Source organism: Salmo salar, chromosome 20, assembly GCF_965601325.2.
Source record: "Salmo salar chromosome 20, fSalSal1, whole genome shotgun sequence".
NCBI classification, from domain to species: domain Eukaryota; kingdom Metazoa; phylum Chordata; class Actinopteri; order Salmoniformes; family Salmonidae; genus Salmo; species Salmo salar.
Genome location: NC_138310.1, coordinates 54,885,001 through 54,906,698, shown reverse-complemented (window position 1 = coordinate 54,906,698; position 21,698 = coordinate 54,885,001). Strand labels below are relative to the sequence as shown.

The 21,698-nt window shown below is 43.4% G+C and overlaps 1 protein-coding gene across 1 annotated transcript in view; it reads right to left on the bottom strand.

Annotated features, from left to right (window-relative positions):
• Positions 1–21,698, bottom strand: part of gjd1b (gap junction protein delta 1b) — a 32,743-nt gene that overhangs the window by 4,067 nt on the left and 6,978 nt on the right. The gene's annotated exons all lie outside the window — the stretch shown is intronic.

Sequence of the window (21,698 nt, the reverse complement as noted above, 5' to 3'; positions counted from 1 at the left end):
CCAACGTCAAACCAGAGTGTCTTGCTTGCAAAAAATGTAATCTTAGCCATCCTTATGAATCTAAGCATGGCATTTTCAAAAGTGACATTCCCACCCAGACAGATGCTCTACAGAGGCAGAAAAATGTAAGCTTCAACTGCTGATGCGTTCTGTTTCATAGAGACTAACGTACTTTGGTGCGAAAAGTGTAAATCAATCCCAGAACAACAGCAAAGGACATTGTGAAGACGCTGGAGGAAACAGGTACAAAAGTATTTATATCCACAGTAAAATGAGTCCTATATTGACATAACCTGAAAGGCTGCTCAGCAAGGAAGAAGCTAAAGCTTGGTCGCAAATAGGTCTTCCAAATGGACATTGACCCCAAGCATACTTCCAAAGTTGTGGCAAAATGGCTTAAGGACAACAAAGTCAAGATATTGGAGTGGCCATCACAAAGCCCTGACCTCAATCCTATAGAAAATGTGTGGGCAGAACTTAAAAAGTGTGTGCGAGCAAGGAGGCCTACAAACCTGACTCGGTTACACCAGCTCTGTCAGGAGGAATGGACCAAAATTCACCCAACTTATTGTGGGAAGCTTGTGGAAGGCTACCCGAAACGTTTGACCCAAGTTAAACAATATAAAGGCAATGCTACCAAATACTAATTGAGTGTATGTAAACTTCTGACCCACTGGGAATGTGATGAAAGAAATAAAAGCTGAAATAAATAATTCTCTCTACTATTATTCTGCCATTTCACATTCTTAAAATAAAGTGGTGATCCTAACTAACCTAAGACAGGGAATTTTTACTAGGATTAAATGTCAGGAATTGTGAAGAACTGAGTTTAAATGTATTTGGCTAAGGTGTATGTAAACCTCCGACCTCAACTGTATCTTCAGAAAGTGGAAAGCTAAATTAATAGTTTCAAAAAAATGTATCTCTTCGAATATTATAGGCTGCAGCTCAGCTTCAGAATGTCATAGAGAGGAATCAATCTATCCCGATCAGCATCAGCTGCAGGGCGCAGTAGGTCGCAGTTTCTTACTAACAATATGACACCTGTTATCACACATGGCACGACACCACAATTGTTACAATTAGAATAAAAATAACACTTTTATCATTTGAGCTTTGGAAACAAGTGCTTTCAGAAATGCATGGCGGGCCTCGTTTCACTGGAGCGGTGTATAATAAGCTTTATGTCAATGACCCAGCCTTAACGAATGTTGTTTATTTACATATTGAATTTGATTGTCCAGCATCAGTTTCAGCATCTATTTTTTCCATGCCCTGCCTAGAGTGGCCTCTTTCCTCTGCTGTGCTGCTGCCTTGCAATCAGCAATGTTTTCTCTTGGTAGCTGTCCATGGTCCTGAAATCAAATCATCTGAGAGAGAGAGAGAGAGAGAGAGAGAGAGAGAGAGAGAGAGAGAGAGAGAGAGAGAGAGAGAGAGAGATGTAGTCTATTTCAATTAAATAAAATACAAAGTAAACAGGTGATAGATAATTGAGTAATCTTACAAATTACTCTGTGATAGAATTATTGTGAGTGTATGATCAACACTTACCTTTCATTCCAAGACAAATTGACTCGCCTGGCCTTCCTGGCAGCAAAAGCATGCACTGCTTGTTGGAAGTTGATTTTATAAGACAACTCGTGCTCAATTGATATGGTGGCGAGTCCACTGAGTGTCTCTCTTGATTCATAGCAGAGCGCAGGTAGTTCTTGATGAGTTTGAGCTTGGAGAATGTGCACTCTCCACTTGCCACTGTCACTGGGAGGCAACAAATGCATTGGGATACAAGGAGGCCATTTGATATCTGGATATGTACTCCAGTGCGTCAAGTGGTTTTGCCTCACTGTCCAGTCTCCTGTTCAAGACTTTGAGCTCATTACACAGCTCTTTTGCATCGATGTCCCTGGAATCCCTGTACGTAAGGGCCCTCTCCAGTGTTGCGCAGTCAGTGATAAGTGCTGCTGTGTCCATGTCCTTGATGGTGAGGATGTTGTACAGGATGCTGAAAACACTGCTGTGCTCTTCGAGCTGCGTAAAGCGCTCGTTGACAGACTGGATAGCAGAATCAAGAATCTGATTAAAGAAATGTACTTTGAATTTCTGCTGAGGTACAGTCACAGACTCATCCTCAGTTACGGGACAGACCGTGGGCTGCACTGGGAAACATGGCTCAATACCCATCTCCTCTGTCAACTCTTTTGCGCTTGCTAATGCGCCAGCGAAAGCTGCATCAGATCGGTAGTCTTGGAGGAATACCCTGGTGGAGTTCAATTGAGCCGCTGCTTGTGAAAGGTTAAAACTCACCACCTGCAAAAATTCAGCAGGGAATTTCTTTGGTATAGAGATTGTGCCACTTTTCTCATTCGTTTTTTTTTTAAATAGTCGCTTCCTGTTTCTGTCTCTTAGACATAGTAGCAAATTTTGTTTCAAATCTCTGTGGCTTATTATTATTTCCACTAGTAGCTAGCTAACGTTAACAGGTTAGACTACTGCCTTAATCACTAATCTTCTTCCTCACACACAAAAAAACAACAACAATACAATCATTTAAACCGGCAGATTCATTTTTAATGTTTCACAATTGGATAGTCCCATATAAACACACACATCACTATAGCTATCAAGGATAGTGGGAGTGAACATCAGGAGAAGCGGGAATGTGGTGGAGGCGGGAACTACAGCAACGGCTATGAGCAAGTGTCTGGGGCGCCGGCGGTGTAGTAGCCGATCATGGGCGGCAGCCAATTGCCAAAATGTCGCCCCAAATTAAATCTTGCCTAATGGGAGGGCCGGCCCTGCATATGTATACAAGTGTATGCAGCTGTTTTTGTATAGTGTAGCGCTACAGTTTCATTCTGTGAGTGGGCTTCAGAGGTACCCTCCTCTTTCACTGTCAGTTGAACTCACACACTCTCACTCAAAGCATTCGTCTCATTCATTTTTCAGACAAACACAGCAGGCATTTTAACACTAGAGGACGGCGAGCCTTTTGTGTGCAGCTCTCAAAGAGATCCACACTTGGAATGAACTCCTACTAAGGTCATAAATCATCATAATTACTCCAAGCAGATTTAACCAGCTGCGTCTGACAATACCAATCCATTAGTCCTGGAACTCATTAACAGTATAATGACAACTTTTATGAAGTGATGACGACAATAGAAGAAAGTGGGATTGTCACCTTAGTTGCCAAATAGTTGGATGCGGTTTGGCTGCTGTGGGTGAATTCGTAATCTACCAATCGGAGCGGCTTTACTGGCCTGCACATGCCACAGCTGTGGTTTCAGAGGTCATGTTTAATCTGACCCAAAGTCAGCCGCTATTCACATGTAGGCCTACTTCTCCTAATAGACAGAGACCGCAGAGGTCAAAAATTAAGCCTGGAATAAAGGAAAAGGAAAAAACTGAAATACATGCTCCCAATCCGCCCACCTGTAATCTGGATGGAATTGCAGAAGAAATGAAAAAAAGTAATGCTGTTGCCCTTGTAGTGACCCCATTAAGGAGTTTAGGACACAGATCCACTATAGCAGTTATATAGCATTGTGCCAGCTAGCGCACTGTATCAGTCAAAGGCTGTGAAAAATGATTAGGTACAGAGGGAAAACATCAAATTACTGTGGAATTAGTTACAGACAGGGATAAAAAAGACACCCAAAAATGTAGTAGACAGAGATTTAGTTGAGTAAAAAAAAACTGCCAATGCGGTAAAAAAAAAAGGGATGAGGGAACAAAATCTCATCAGGGAGAATGAATTATATAATGGCTTCCACACGCAAACCCACAACCTTAATCTGCACCAGGGCCAATGGAGGACTCTTGCATTAGGCCTAGTAGTTTGTTTAATGCCATCAAATAGCTTTAGATGATCCATGCCCACAGCCCCCACCTGCTCCTTCTCCTCTTCCTCCTTCACTAGCTCCTGCTCCTACCATCTCCCTCCCTCCCTAACCCCCCTCTCTTTCCCTCCCTCCCCCTCTCTCCCTCCCTATCTCTGCCTGGCATCGCAACAGGACAAGCTCCAAATAGAGACTATTTCTATTATTTATTTATTTATTTGGGCGAAGCATTTTTGCTACCGTGGTCGGAAGAACCTGTTTTAACATTAAAACAAAATCTTCTTTGTGAATCTTATGGAAATGTCCAAAATTGTCTGTGTGTGGCTCTGCTGGCCTCGCCCCCCAGCCCCTTGTCATCGTGTGCCTGCATTTGGTTGTTAAATGAACACCCTGTCTGTGCTTTCATACAATGCCCAGTGACTATGTAAAAACATTATGCCCAGAACCCAAACTGCTTCTTTTCATTTTATCATGGTTTCTCTCTCAACAGCTAATGACAAAAGCCAGGTTTATTTGTTCGAAGTCCTATTTGTATCTACACTGATCAGTGTGCACCAACATGTGAAATTTCTCGGAGGGAAGCGTTGTCACAACCGTCCGCACACAGACAACTGAGCAGCTTGCATTGTTTGCTCGCTAAACAACCAACAGAGATGCCATTTGAAGTGATGCTGCTGTGTTGTTGTTGTGGAGGAAGAACTGCCCCTTTTATACTGTACGTTCATGAATGTCGCTCTTCCTTAAGTTTGACTTACCGATTCTACAGGGTTTCTTTCTGTAACCCCTGGAGATAATATGTTGATCGAGGAAAGGGGGTAAGTCAGGAGGGAGGGGGGGGCTCCCTGGTGCCTTTACCCACAAACCCCCTACATCCCCCCTACCCTCCCTCCCTCCCCTCCTTCCTCCGACAGTTACCATGGCAACAACAGATGGGCAGAAAAAGGAACGGTGTGCTCTTGAGCTCTGATTCGAACTGAGGACCAGCTGTAGTGAAGACTACAGGCAGCTTGACTACCCAGGAAGCTGAGAAGAAACACCAGCAAAAACAATGCTACCAAAGCAGGCTGGAACTGCCTGCTGTCATCTGTGGATGGAAGCCAGATGAAAAATCATTCTACACCCAAGAGAGAGAACATCTCTCACAACCTGTTGTATAGAATGTTGCAGACATGGTTGATCTGTGATAGACTCTTATTGATAACCACAAACACGACCGATATATACTATTATAAACTGGGTGGTTCGAGCCCTGAATGCTGATTGGCTGACAGTCGTGCCTAAGAACAGCCCTTAGCTGTGGTATATTGGCCATATACCACACCTCCTCGGGCCTTATTGCTTAAATATAACAGACACTAGAGAAGTGTATGTGTTCTGTCTGTCTTATCCAATGCATAGGCGAGGTCACGTGATTAGAAAGTATTCAAGTCCTTTTCATTAGGTGATGGCTGAAGAAGCCACCCATACAAAAGAAGCTGTGACGAGTCAAAGCTGGCTTGTTTTCCCCATGATTTCAACGTTCCCCATGTGATACTGCTGTGTAATCCTCTTAAAGGGCTCCCTCTTTCCCTGTTGTCTGGGCTTCTGCTGCGGCTTTACCTGGCCTCATCTCTTTAACTCTCTCTATAAAGCATCTCCCTGGCTTCCTCATGCCTGTCTTGTGACAGGCTGCCAAGGTTTATCATCAATAGGACCTGGTTGACTTGACAGCAGACCATTTGGCACATAGCCCACAGCTACGTCTTGCTTCAGGTAGGGTCAGAATCTTGGCCGTTTTGCTAATACTGTATCGACTCTCCCCAGAGAATCCTGGGCCTATTTCCTCTGCCGTTCACACACGTCCACACACGCACGCACACACGTCAACACACTGGTTGTGCGTCAGGACAACAGCTTAATCCCAGCAGGATGAGACTCCAGACATGAAGGAGAACTAAAACAATTGAGAGAAAGAGTGTGTGTGGAGGGGGGGGGGGGGGGGGGCTGCAACCTTCAATCCAGGTTATTTGACAGCATCTCACACGCAACCATAAATACTGTGTATACTGGCACACACACATACATACTGGTCTGCTGTCAAGTGTATATAAAACATCACCACCAACATAGACACATACCCAGTGAAGCATACACGCAAAATACATGATGCAAATATAACTGCTCAAAAAAATAAAGGGAACACTTAAACAACACAATGTAACTCCAAGTCAATCACACTTCTGTGAAATCAAACTGTCCACTTAGGAAGCAACACTGATTGACAATAAATTTCACATGCTGTTGTGCAAATGGAATAGACAACAGGTGGAAATTATAGGCAATTAGCAAGACACCCCCAATAAAGGAGTGGTTCTACAGGTGGGGACCACAGACCACTTCTCAGTTCCTATGCTTCCTGGCTGATGTTTTGGTCACTTTTGAATGCTGGCGGTGCTTTCACTCTAGTGGTAGCATGAGACGGAGTCTACAACCCACACAAGTGGCTCAGGTAGTGCAGCTCATCCAGGATGGCACATTAATGCGAGCTGTGGCAAGAAGGTTTGCTGTGTCTGTCAACGTAGTGTCCAGAGCATGGAGGCGCTACCAGGAGACAGGCCAATACATCAGGAGACGTGGAGGAGGCCGTAGGAGGGCAACAACCCAGCAGCAGGACCGCTACCTCCGCCTTTGTGCAAGGAGGAGCAGGAGGAGCACTGCCAGAGCCCTGCAAAATGACCTCCAGCAGGCCACAAATGTGCATGTGTCTGCTCAAACGGTCAGAAACAGACTCCATGAGGGTGGTATGAGGGCCCGACGTCCACAGGTGGGGGTTGTGCTTACAGCCCAACACCGTGCAGGACGTTTGGCATTTGCCAGAGAACACCAAGATTGGCAAATTCGCCACTGGCGCCCTGTGCTCTTCACAGATGGAAGCAGGTTCACACTGAGCACGTGACAGACATGACAGAGTCTGGAGACGCCGTGGAGAACGTTCTGCTGCCTGCAACATCCTCCAGCATGACCGGTTTGGTGGTGGGTCAGTCATGGTGTGGGGTGGCATTTCTTTGGGGGGCCGCACAGCCCTCCATGTGCTCGCCAGAGGTAGCCTGACTGCCATTAGGTACCGAGATGAGATCCTCAGACCCCTTGTGAGACCATATGCTGGTGCGGTTGGCCCTGGGTTCCTCCTAATGCAAGACAATGCTAGACCTCATGTGGCTGGAGTGTGTCAGCAGTTCCTGCAAGAGGAAGGCATTGATGCTATGGACTGGCCCGCCCGTTCCCCAGACCTGAATCCAATTGAGCACATCTGGGACATCATGTCTCGCTCCATCCACCAATGCCACGTTGCACCACAGACTGTCCAGGTGTTGGCGGATGCTTTAGTCCAGGTCTGGGAGGAGATCCCTCAGGAGACCATCCACCACCTCATCAGGAGCATGCCCAGGCGTTGTAGGGACGTCAAACAGGCACGTGGAGGCCACACACACTACTGAGCCTCATTTTCACTCGTTTTAAGGACATTACATCAAAGTTGGATCAGCCTGTAGTGTGGTTTTCCACTTTAATTTTGAGTGTGACTCCAAATCCAGACCTCCATGGGTTGATAAATTTGATTTCCATTAATTATTTTTGTGTGATTTTGTTGTCAGCACATTCAACTATGTAAAGAAAAAAGTATTTAATAAGATTATTTCTTTCATTCAGATCTAGGATGTGTTGTTTAAGTGTTCCCTTTATTTTTTTGAGCAGTATATTTAGACAGTAGTGATATAGAGTTCACCCTGAGATCCACTTTAGAGAGCACGGGAACACAGGAATGTCAGACAGTACAGACACAATCAGCTTTGTAAAGCTTGTGTGTGGATGGTACTCTGTTGGCAGGGGAGCGTGGCCCCTCTGCTCCTTCTGTCACTGACTGGAATGTAACAGAGATGGAGGAGGTCCAGGATAGCCCTCAAGACCGGAACACACTCTCTGTGGCAGAGCCTGTACACACTGCTCAGTGCTGTGTGTGTGTGTGTGTGTGTGTGTGTGTGTGTGTGTGTGTGTGTGTGTGTGTGTGTGTGTGTGTGTGTGTGTGTGTGTGTGTGTGTGTGTGTGTGTGTGTGTGTGTGTGTGTGTGTGTGTGTGTGTGTGTGTGTGTGGGGGGGCGAGTGTGTGTGTGGTTTGGTGTGTTTGAGAGAGACATAGAGCCAATACTATATGTGTGTGTGTGGGTGGAGAGAAGGGAACAATCCGTGTCTGTGTTTTTTGTGTGTCTCTCGGTCTAAAGTCAGAGCCATACGGATGTAAATCTCATCCGTAGACCTCTGACGTGAGACAGTACCCACTCATCCTCATCCACTTCTCATCAAGTCCTCGCCCCACACTCACAATATCCACAATCTCCTCCTCAATATCCCAGTGCAGCTGATCAGTACTGAGAGACAGACTGGGGCCGTGGCACACTGGTGTCCTCTCTCGCTGGACACACACTAGAGTGACTTGATCTGGTGATTTAATTACACACAGCACAGCAGTGATTAATCCCTATTTACCACTTGAGTAACTCCAAGTCCACTCGCAGTCTCACAGCAGTCCTTTACAGCACCACAGAGACCTCCACTCCACAGTAATCAACTGGTAACATTCTAGGTGTGCAATAGGGCTGGCAACACAGCCATCAGAGCCAAGCACTGGGTTTGGGAAGGTCATGAGGTGTGAGTTAGGAAAAGAGCAGCAGTCAGAGATCGGGATGGGAGCACGGCTGTAATCCACATTTAATCTGCTGTTTTGGACAATCCAGGGCCTGCGAGTGTGGCCCCTGCCAAGGCCAAAACCCAAATCACTCTCAGTCACACATGTTGGAAGCATTCTTCACTGACTCCCAGCCACTCATGGTTAGCACACACTCCTCTATCGCTCCTAAATCTATTCTAAATATGTACTGTACAGTACAGAGAAGTATTCTAAATCTATTCTGAATATGTGCAGTACAGAGAAGTATTCTAAATCTATTCTGAATTTGTGCCGTACAGAGAAGTACTCTAAATATATTCTAAATATGTGCAGTACAGAGAAGTATTCTAAATCTATTCTAAATATGTACTGTACAGAGAAGTATTCTAAATCTATTCTGAATATGTGCAGTACAGAGAAGTATTCTAAATCTATTCTAAATATGTGCAGTACAGATAAGTATTCTAAATCTATTCTAAATATGTGCAGTACAGATAAGTATTCTAAATCTATTCTAAATATGTACAATACAGAGAAGTATTCTAAATCTATTTTGAATATGTGCAGTACAGAGAAGCATTCTAAATATATTCTAAACATGTGCAGTACAGAGAAGTATTCTAAATATATTCTAAACATGTACAGTACAGAGAAGTATTCTAAATCTATTCTGAACATGTGCAGTACAGAGAAGTATGCAAGGACCCAGACGTTCTGATTCACAAGACATTTCCCATCATGATTGATGTGTACAGTTAGTGAATCAATGTAAAAAAATAACAAATTGCTAGTTGTGCATTTGAGTGTGATAAACATCTACATTTGGGTGAAGGTTGTGTGTTTTAATGCTTGTGTGTTTACCTGTTTATAGGTTGGAATGTGTGCGTGTGTTTGTGTGGGGGGATTATATGTATTTATGTTTGTGTTAGTGTTGCTGTGCATAACCAATCTCCTCCACCACAGTATTCTCTAGAGCAGGTATTCCCAAATTGGGGTACGCAATGCCGTCGGGAGTACGCTAAATAAAAATGTGATTCACATTTCTTTTTTCATAAAATATATTTTAAATTTTTTTCTTCACATTTTCAAACAGTCCATTTATATTTTCCATCCGGGCTATACATTTGGGTGAGGTTTTTTTCTCGCCTGAGTAGCCTTGTTTCACTGCCAAAAATAAAATTATACCATCTAGTGTTCAGTGAAATTACAACACAATGTCAAATACAGGTAGCCTAGTCAAATAAAAAACATCCAATCACATTAACCGTTACTCTCTCGTGGGAATTCCACTATGTAGCCAAACGTAGCTGCTGCTCATGTTGGTATCTGTACTGATGGCGCAAAAGCCATGACATGGAGACATAGTGGAGTGGTAACACGCGTGCAAGCAGTTGCTCCCGACGCCACTTGGGTAACACTGCAGCATCCACCGAGAGGCTCTTGCTGCCAAGGGAATGCCTGACAGCTTGAAAGATGTTTTGAACACTACAGTGAAAATAGTTAACTTTGTTAAAGCAAGGCCCCTGATCTCTCGTGTATTTTCTGCACAATACAATGATATGTGCAGCGACCATGTAACATTTTTACAACATACAGAAGTGCGCTGGTTATCAAGGGGCAAAGTATTTACACGTTTTTTTTAATTGAGAGACGAGCTTAAAGTTTTCTTTGCTGACCATAATTTTCACTTGTCTGACCACTTGCATGATGACGAGTTTCTCACACGACTGGCCTGTCTGGGTGATGTTTTTTCTCACCTGAATGATCTGAATCTAGGATTACAGGGACTCTCCGCAACTATATTCAATGGGCGGGACAAAATTGAGAACCACTGGGAACCACTGATTTAGAGCAGGGCTTCCCAACCAGGGGTACTAGGACCTTGGCCTATCCACAGCGGGTACTTGGTAAAATGGTCAAATGCACATGAGGGGGTACTTCAGGGGTACTCTGGGCAGAGAAACAATCAGTTGGTGGTCCAATAACCAAAAAAGGTTGTGAACCACTGCTCTAGAATGATTGTATCATTTATCAGACTCAGCTTTCACTAAGGTGTGACGCTCCGATCTGTCTCTACTCCCCATCTGAGGTCTAAGGAGATCAGACACATGAAACCACTGCTCTCTCCTAGTGTGGGAGAGAGAGAGAGAGAGAGAGAGAGAGAGAGAGGGGGGGGGGGTTGTGTGTGAGAGAGAGAGAGAGAGAGAGAGAGGTTGTGCGTGTGTGTGAGAGAGAGAGAGAGAGAGAGAGAGAGAGAGAGAGAGAGAGAGAGGTTGTGTGTGTGTGTGTGTGAGAGAGAGAGAGAGAGAGAGAGAGAGAGGTTGTGCGTGTGTGCACGTATGCGTGTGCATGTACAATACACGTCCCAAATGTTTGTAACACGATTTGCTTGGAAAGAGTGGAGATCAATTCAGTATATACCACTGCTCTAGAATGATTGTATCATTTATCAGACTCAGCTTTCACTAAGGTGTGACGCTCCGATCTGTCTCTACTCCCCATCTGAGGTCTAAGGAGATCAGACACATGAAACCACTGCTCTCTCCTAGTGTGTGTGAGAGAGAGAGAGGAGAGAGAGAGAGAGAGAGAGAGAGAGAGAGAGAGAGAGGTTGTGCGTGTGTGTGAGAGAGAGAGAGAGAGAGAGAGAGAGAGAGAGAGAGAGAGAGAGAGAGAGAGGTTGTGTGTGTGTGTGTGTGTGTGAGAGAGAGAGAGAGAGAGAGAGAGAGAGAGGTTGTGCGTGTGTGCACGTATGCGTGTGCATGTACAATACACGTCCCAAATGTTTGTAACACGATTTGCTTGGAAAGAGTGGAGATCAATTCAGTATATTATTGCCAGTCAAATGGCCTCTCTCTGTCTCTCTCTCTCTCTCTGTCTCTCTCTCTCTCTCTGCAGCATGATGAGTTGAATGCTGAATACTTAATGAAAAGATAAGTGAATGTGATAGGTGGAGTGTGAAGTCGTTTTCACATTTAGCATGCGGTTATTCATGTTTGGCTGCTAACAGTGTGTGGCTTACTCAGTTTTGGCAGTGGAAACGTTTGCCTGAGAGTGTGAGAGTAAATATAGCATCCGCACTGCAATTTGCTCACCCTTGTGTTTGTATGTTTGGCCATCTGGCTGTATGTGTGTGTGTGTGTGTGTGTGTGTGTGTGTGTGTGTGTGTGTGTGTGTGTGTGTGTGTGTGTGTGTGTGTGTGTGTGTGTGTGTGTGTGTGTGTTGGGGGAAAAACTTGTGAGTCAGATGAGGATCTGTATCACAAGTGTCTGTTTATGTTTGTCTATCTGTGTTGGAGCGTGGCACATCCCGCTTATTGGTCTGCGTAAGGTGTTTCACTGGTGTGTGCGTGCGTGATTAAGTGTGTGATTAAGTGTGTGTGTGTGTTTGAGTGAGCTGTCTAGCTCTCTCATCCGCTCCTATCACTTTTACTCAACCAAACACAGCAGCTGCTGCTGCCAGCCCTGAGGAACAATGTTGGACACAGTGGACAAACACACATACACACACACACACACCAAATCTCCCCATGCCTTCATCATGCCTATAGCCCAAACATTGCAGCAGAATGATAGGATGCAGGTTCTGTTCAGAGAGAGAGAGAGAGAGAGAGAGAGAGAGAGAGAGAGAGAGAGAGAGAGAGAGAGATGATCTGCACCAGGTGCAAATCAATACCCACAGACACTTCATCCATCTTACTCTCACAGTTAGAGCGAGAGCGCTGGTGCCTTTGTACAGTCAGTGGATCTCATTATGAGTCTATGGAAGCTTAGAACAAAGGGAAAAGGCTCCTAACAAACTGATACAACCTTTCATATGCTTCTTGCTAAGTAAGATAATGAAAGCTAAATGTTCTGTTGTTGTTGAGAGCCCAACGCTAGTGTAAGGCCTAAACGATGAGGCCTTTACTTAATCTTTGACAAACCATGGTATGGCTCTTTGAGAAGGCTGAATCTATGGCTCCATGACTGTTTGAGGTGTTGACATGGGTTAAGAGTATAAGATAATAATTGAGTGGCCTACGAGTGGTCTGGGACACTGTGTCTATTCTATTCTTTCCCTGCAAGTCTTACGGTCATTTAAGGTCAGTCTTACGGTCATTTATAAACCCCTGTTAGTCATAAGTGCTGACTGATGGACTGAACCCTCGTTAACAGCCCAGCCTCTCAACGGCCAGATTCACTGACCTCTCCTCGCTCGGCCTGAATAATCTTTCTAACCCTCTTTTTCCACTCTTTTTCTCCATCCCTCTCTTTCGCTTTCTCTCTCTCCCTCTCTCCCTCTCTCTCTCTCTCTCTCTCTCTCGCTCCCTCTCTCTCTCTCCCCCATCTCGCTCTCTCTCCCCCCATCTCGCTCTCTCCTCTCTCTCCCCTTCTCTCTCTTAATATTCCTGATGGTCTGTTGATTGTTTACCCAGCTGTTTGGGGGTACAGTAAAAAGTAGAGTGCTGCCGCTACAACCTCTTCTAATCTATTTTTTGGTAAATATATATATCTACTGTACAATTAGCTTCGGTTAGCGGAGATGGAGGAGACTGAAACGAAAACATATTCTTAAATGACTCTACTTTCTCTTTCAAAATGAAAGAGTGACCCCATCATTTGTAAAAAGTTTTAATACAACATTTCTGGTAACATTTCTACGTTGAAGATTGAAAAATAATTTGGTGCATTTTTTTCCCATATTCCATCCAGTTCACTTTATTTTTATAATATATTACACTGGATCTTTCTTGAATAAGTTCCTCCATTTCTTTTAGTTTTTCCTCTAACTTATTCTGTGCCTCGATGGTACCGTTTTTATTGCTCTCTATCTCTACTGTTAGTCCTTCAATTTCCTTTGTTAGTATGGACATTTAATATGGACATTTCCTTTGTTAATATGGATTTTTAATATGAACATTTCCTTTGTTAATATGGATAATTAATATGGACATTTAATATGGACATTTCCTTTGTTAATATGGATAATTAATATGAACATTTCCATTGTTTATATGGATTTTTAATATGGACATTTCCTTTGGTAATATGGATTTTTAATATGGACATTTAATATGGACATTTCCTTTGTTAATATGGACATTTAATATGGACATTTCCTTTGTTAATATGGATAATTAATATGAACATTTCCATTGTTTATATGGATTTTTAATATGGACATTTCCTTTGGTAATAGGGATTTTTAATATGGACATTTAATATGGACATTTCCTTTGTTAATATGGACTCTTTTGACATAAATTGCTTTTGTTTTATAGATGAGTACTGAATTGCATGGCCTCTAAAGGCATATTTAAAAGTGTCCCATACAGTAAGGGGATCTGCTGTACCTATGTTATGTCGGGAAAAGTCAGTTATAAATTATTCCGTCCTAGCTAAAAACAAGTTATCATCCAGTAGGCTTTGATAAAATTTCCAATATCCTCGCCTATGCGGAAATTCCGTAAGAATCAAATGTATTTATAAAGCCCTTTTTTCATCAGCCGATGTCAGCCGCCATGTATATCTCACTAGGTCAGGGTATTTTAGCTTCCATATTTCCACTAGTTCCCATATATCCATGACATTCATGATTTCCTTTAGTGCCTGAGGGTGATAGTTTGTAGTGTGATTTCCTTTACGGTCCATAGAGGTACTTAAAACCATATTAAAATCTCCCACCATAATAATAGAGTCTAGTGTTGCTTGTAGAGTTTATAAAATCTTAAATATATTTTCAAAGAAGCCTGGATCATCATTATTTGGACCGTATACGTTAATAAGCCATATCTGTTTATGGTCCAATAACATATTTAAAATCATCCATCTACCTTGAGGATCTGTTTGGACAATTTTCACATTTGGATCAAAATTACTGTTAATTAATATCATTACCCCTTTTGAATTTCTTTGCCCATGGGAGAAATATATTTTTCGCCCCCCCCAGTACTTGTTCCACACAACTTCATCTAAAATTGTTGAATGAGTTTCCTGTAAACAATAGATATTAGATTCCTTTTCTTTTAACCAGGTAAATACTGATCGTCTTTTTGTAACGTCTGCTTCCAACTCACACTCTCAAACACATAGATCCCCTGAACGCAGCTCACTCTCCAGATCCCAATCACCTGAATTCTGATCACCTGTTCACACACCTGTATGTCATTATCACACACTATTTAGTTCAGTTCTTTGCAGCCCATCATTGTGAGGTATTGTTTGTTTTGTGACACACTTCTAGTTGGAGTGCTGGTTTGCATGTAATGTAATGTAATGTAATGTAATGTAATGTAATGTAATGTAATGTAATGTAATGTAATCCAATCCAATCCAATCCTCCCATGTATGATAGTTTTGCCTGCCTGTACCTTAGCCTGTTGGATTTCCTGTTATCAACCTATTGCCTGATCTCCCAGATGACATTACTAGCTTTTTTCCTGCCTGTACTGTTGCCTTTTTGGACCCCTGTGTATGACCTTCTGCCTGTCCCTGGACCCAGCTACCTGCCTCCTCCTGTGTATGATCTTGTGCCTGTCCCTGGACCCAGCTACCTGCCTCCTCCTGTGTATGATCTTGTGCCTGTCCCTGGACCCAGCTACTTGCCTCCTCCTGTGTATGATCTTGTGCCTGTCCCTGGACCCAGCTACCTGCCTCCTCCTGTGTATGACCTGCTGCCTGCCCCTGGACCCAGCTACCTGCCTCCTCATGTGGCCCTTTACAATAAATAACCTGCTGCGCTCAGGGGCGGAAATCCCGGGGGGGACGGGGGGGACACGACCCCCCCCATCCTGGGACAAATATGATTTGTCCCCCCAATATATCACTGAAACATAACTATGTAATTTAAATAATATTAATAATACGCAATGAAAGCAATTGTGCTGATTATAGACACTTAATAGCGTGTTTTTAAGTTTCAAAAGATTGCAACCCCCCCACCCTTTGCCTCACAATGGTTTGATCCACTGCCAGTTCCTTAGTTGGCAAGGTAACAGAGGGGTTGTATCTACTGTCTGAAAGGCACTCAATGAATGTAACTGACGTGAGGTTAATCCAGTCAATCGCGCACACACACTAGCTGAATATGCAGAGCTAGCGCGCAAATATTAACTATTAAGCTAGCTAGTACCTATTCCATTTATGTGGCCTCGTCAAAGATGGAATCTTTGCTATCGTCAATTTATTCCAAGATCAGCATGCAGATGATGTAAATTAGTGCTTCAAAGTCCCTGTGATAAGGTTAGCGATAAACTGAAGTCCAAACTGAACAGAACTACACTCTCTTCTACCATTGTCTTAAATATATTTAATGGTCTCGTTACAAAAGCTAAATTGTCGCAAGGGAACTTTTATTTCTTTATTTTATTTCACCTTTATTTAACCCGGGTAGCAAAGATTATAGCAAACACCACTGAAACGGAATTGGTGGTCGCCAGCTTTGCAAATTCAGCTATTGTTGGAAGCCAGCCAATATGAAACAAACTATTAAAATTACAAAAGGTTGCAGCATATGTTGTGTAAATGGTGAACTCATACAGCTGTCAACTCTTGTCATTTCAATCCGTTTCACATTTGCTAGCTACCTTTTTAGATCGAAGCCCAAATAGAATGATAAAAGATAAGATGATAGAAGCCCATCTCCTACTGTAAATAACCAACACACTGTGTAGGCCAGCCAGCCAGCCAGCCAGGTAGAAAAATGGCAGAAAAATAAAAGACGGACATCAGAGTATTTTTCAGTACACCAAAACGCAAAGTAAGAACCCTAGTAGCCTAATATCTCAAAGACTAGTTGATAAAATGTTCATAAGAAAGAAATGAAATTCTAATGGAAATGTTTCACAATGATGTCATTAGGCAGAGCAGGCAACAGATGGCACACATACAGCAGAGTTCGGGACAGATATGCAGGGACAGACTGGCAGAGACAGGGAGTCTCAGGTAAGTTTGTTGAGTCTGTTTGGCAACATTATGAAAGGTTCTCCATTTTTTTTACTTGTAAAATAGGAACATAATTGGAAAATGCCATGGATACCCCCACTCTCAACTTAAACTGGTGACTGAACTAAGATTTGTTAAAGGCAATGGTATTGCTGTTGTGATTAGTTGTGTAGTTTTGGGTACTGGTAGTTAGGAGTACAGCAAACACCTTATTTCTTTGGTTCCTCAATATACATTTACCATATTACAATGTAGGCTATGTGTTACAGCACTACTTTTGGTGTCCCCCTCAGGAATTGCTCTTGAGAAAATGTAATGTAATTGTCCCCTCCAAAGTTGATATCAGATTTTCGCCCCTGGCTGTGCTCTGCGCTGAAACCAGCTCTCTGTCTCCCATCGTGTTCAATACACTTTTCTTATTATCTGCTAAGCCATTACAATTATAACTGGCTATACTTATTTCATCAATTAACATAATGAGACACAAGTTTCAATTCTATTTATCATAATATATGTTTGTAAACGTACCATTAAAAAGTAACATGATGATTGAGTGTCTATATAGCTGTACCATGATATTTGCATTGCTACTAAGTAAACCTCCAATTGATCCCCACAATTCCACCCGCGATAACACTCCTCATCCCGAGTTGGGTTGTCATCCCAATGCCCGACATACCACCCCCTACCCCCCGGATCCCATGGCTCCGGAGAGACCGGGACCCATCCTTCGAAAAGAGCACACAGTGCCACCCACAGAATAGCAGATCAACCTCCAAATGCATTTACAATGCTCTCACCTCGATTTGTATTACATATAGCCCATTAAATATATATATATATATATATCTTTTAAAAATCCTGTTTATGTTATTTTCTATAATTAGCTATTTATATTTGTAGTAAGGTAGACAGTTTATGCAAAGGATTTTTACCTCTCACCAGTCTCGCCATTACATTATGGCAAGCAATTATTATTTCAGCAAAAAATTATTGTGATTCATCCTAAATTGTCCCTAACATTATTTTACTCCCTCGCAACAGTTGTGGTACACACACACACACACACACACACACACACACACACACACACACACACACACACACACACACACACACCACACACACACACACACACACACACACACACACACAACCCCTTTCCCCCCACAACAACCATACACTCAGATTCTCAACAGTTGCACCACCCCAGAGCCCAATTCAAGAAAGGTCTTGATTTACGAATGCATATACAGTCGGAGCTGTATGAGAAGGCCTACAAAACTGAGCAAAAAAAGGGCAGAAATGGGTAGATTTGATTAACTATTGTCACGTCCTATGTGATGGAGATCAGATATACCTCCTTCCCCTGATACACCCACACATGGTCCCTCGTAGTGACCATATCCCAAGCATCTCTGTGCAGTCAGACCTTTGATTTTGTGCCACCAGGGCCACAATAATATATCCCCTCCCTTGAATAAGTAGGTGTGTCCAAACTTTTGACTGGTACTGTTTATACAGCGCAAACCAGATGGGATGGCGTATCGCTGCAGAATGATGTGGTAGCCATGCTGGTTAAGTGTACCTTGAATTCTAAAAAAATCACTGACAGTGTCACCAGCAAAGCACCCCCATACCATCACACCTCCTCCTCCATGCTTCACGGTAGGAACCACACAGGCAGAGATCATCCGTTCACCTACTCTGCGTCTCATAAAGACACAGCGGTTCGAACCAAAAATCTCAAATTTGAACTCATCAGACTAAAGGACAGATTTCCACCAGTCTAATGTCCATTGCTCATGTTTCTTGGTCCAAGCAAGTCTCTTCTTATTATTTGTGTCCTTTAGTAGTGGTTTCTTTGCAGCAATTTGTCCATGAAGGCCTGATTCACAGTCTCCTCTGAACAGTTGATGTTGAGATGTGTCTGTTAATTGAACTCTGTGAAGCATTTATTTGGGCTGCAATCTGAGGTGTAGTTAACTCTAATGAAGTTATCCTCTGCAAAGGGTGGCTACTTTGAAGAATCTCAAATATAAAATATGTTATGATTTGTTTGACACTTTTTTGGTTACTACATGATTCCATGTGTTATTTCATAGTTTTGATGTCTTCACTATTATTCTATAATGTAGAAATTGTAAAAAATAAAGAGAAACCCTGGAATGAGTAGGTGTGTCCAAACTTTTGACTTGTACTGTATATATATATATATATATATATATATTTGTATATATATTTTCCTTTATTATGCTCCCCTACCCTACCACCCCTCCCCTAATTGGACCAAACTAATGGACAACAACACTTAGGCTTCTACTTCCAAAGTGTCGCAGCGGTCTAAGGCACTGCATCTCAGCGCTTGAGGCGTCACTACAGACACCTTGGTTCGAATCTAGGCTGTATTACAACCAGCCGGATTTGGTCTGGGTAGGCCATGCTTGTAAATAAGAATTTGTTCTTATTTGTTTATCCAACTCAAAAAAGTATGTTTATCCAACTCAAAAAAGTATGTTTATCCAACTCAAATGACTGCACTGAAACGTGTTTAGATGACCTGTACTTTAGTATAAGCTATGTGTTTGTTTGTTTATACACTGATTCATGCCTACTATACACTGTAGATGTGTTTGTGCATGTTTGGAGCACAGGGGGTCTAGTCCTCTTCCCCTTCCTCATCGGTGACACAGATGCATATTGATTTCAGAGAGCTTGCTGAGAAACCATGCTGAGTGACAGTACAGGAAGAGAACATGGTGCACACACATAAAACACACACACACACACACACACACACACAGCCATGTGCACACTGACACAAACACACATCTAAATAAAAACACACAATACATTCATGTACCAACAAAGACCCCAAATCCTTTGCTCACACACATATGCTGCCCTTCTAACCCAAAGCTGCTCACGCAGCAAAAGCACACAAACAGTGTGTACTATATTATGCTATCTCTAATACCCAATGACATTGCCCTGAGGCAAGGCACAGAGAATGCCATGCCATTGAGGCGAGCTCCTCTACCTATGGTAAGTATGGTAGACCCTGTGTCTGGAAGCCATAGTTTGGTCTGGTTGTTTCAGCGCTACTATGATTAATAATTAACTACAACAAATCCATCAGGTAAGAATATCATACTGATCGGTGTCCAACCATATGGTTTCCACCAGGTATAACCTGACTGGAGCATGGGTTCCCTCACATGTTCCATTACCTACTCCTCTATCCAAGTCTAACCCAACTCAAAATAATACATTTATCTCATTTTATCCAATAATCATTTTATCTAACTCAAAACAATATGTTTTACCAACTCCTACTCCCCTTGTCAGTTGCTGTCTACAATGTTTCCCGCCAACTGTACATAGCGTTCATCAGTCATGAAGCTGGGTTATAGCCAAGACATTATGATCTCTGCCTGTTTTGAGGATCTTCCTTCCAACAATGGGCATCAGTGTTGAGATCAGAGGTTGGTTCCAATAGGAACCCTGGTATGTGGCCAGTGTTCAGTCATGCTCTCTGCCTCTTCAGCCTGCATATCAATGGAAGGAAGCCACTATCTGATCTCAGCCAGGAATTGTATTTATAAGTGGACAACGTCTGATAAATCATATGCGTGCGCACGCGCGCGCACACACACACACACACACACACACACACACACACACACACACACACACACACACACACACACACACACACACACACACACACACACACACACACACACACACACACACACACACACACTGTCTTGGGAAAGGAATGTGGCATCTCTCCTGTAAATGTACACAAGCACATCTGCATGTGTTAATACTAATGCGATTAATGTGATTCATGTTGAAAAGCAGCCCGTTTGTTTTCGTGTCGTCCCGAGGGAATGCACAGTGGCATCACTAGGGAGAATAAGGGAGCCATGATGCTTCCTTCCTTATTTCCTCGCATCTTCAGACAGTGACCACTGAGGGGATTTCCAGTTTCCACAATGTTTCTGAACAGCGATGATGCCAAGGTCAGATGTCATGTCATGGAGAGCCATCTCTTTCTACCGCGGCTGAACAATAGTGAAGGCAATTGCCAGCTTACATGCCAGCCACTTACAGTACAATCTTAGAAAAAAGGGTTCCAAAGGGTTTTTCAGTTTTCTCTATAGGAGAACCCTTTTTGGTTCTAGGTAGAACCCTTTTGGGTTTCAAGTAGAACTCTGTGGAATGGGTTCTACATGGAACCCAAAAGGGTTCTACCTGGAACCAAAAGGGTATGACCTAGAACCAAAAAAGGTTCTTCAAAGGGTTCTCCTATGGGGACAGGCGATGAACTCTTTTAGGTTCTAGATAGCACCTTTTTTTCTAAGAGTGTAGCAATGGATGAAAAGCAAACATGACAAAATGAGTCGGCTACGGAACAGTACAGACAATTCCTTTAACTCTAACTCCAATAAGCGCTCTTGCTGAAGTTCCTATTACCATCTTACCCTTTAATACAATTGTCAGAGAGAGAGAGAGAGAGAGAGAGAGGGCAGTCCTTACACTGGTTCTGTAACCATATAAATATTACTACTAGAACAGACACTAGAATGTGGAAATCAGAACAATTACTTGAATAGGGGATTACCGTTCTAGTAATTATATTTCTATGGCTGTAACTGGCCTCTGCAGACTAAAGCGATGGCGCCTGCCTCTGTCTGTTAGAGTGTGAATAACACTTTGCTCTCACTCCTTCTAGCGTGGGTGACTAATTCAGATGATCAGTGTGGATCATGAATGAGTAGGGGAGGCGTGATCATTCATAGCACCACTTCTGCTACCAGATACAGGCTGATTGGTCTGTCTCCTAGTGGAAGCACACATCTGGGGAAGCCAGGGATCAGGCAGCCAGGGGTCAGGCAGCCAGGGATCAGGCAGCCAGGGGTCAGGCAGCCAGGGTTCAGGCAGCCAGGGGTCAGGCAGCCAGGGGTCAGGCAGCCAGGGGTCAGGCAGCCAGGGTTCAGGCAGCCAGGGATCAGGCAGCCAGGGATCAGGCAGCCAGGGGTCAGGCAGCCAGGGATCAGGCAGCCAGGGGTCAGGCAGCCAGGGATCAGGCAGCCAGGGGTCAGGCAGCCAGGGGTCAGGCAGCCAGGGGTCAGGCAGCCAGGGGTCAGGCAGCCAGGGGTCAGGCAGCCAGGGGTCAGGCAGCCAGGGGTCAGGCAGCCAGGGTTCAGGCAGCCAGGGGTCAGGCAGC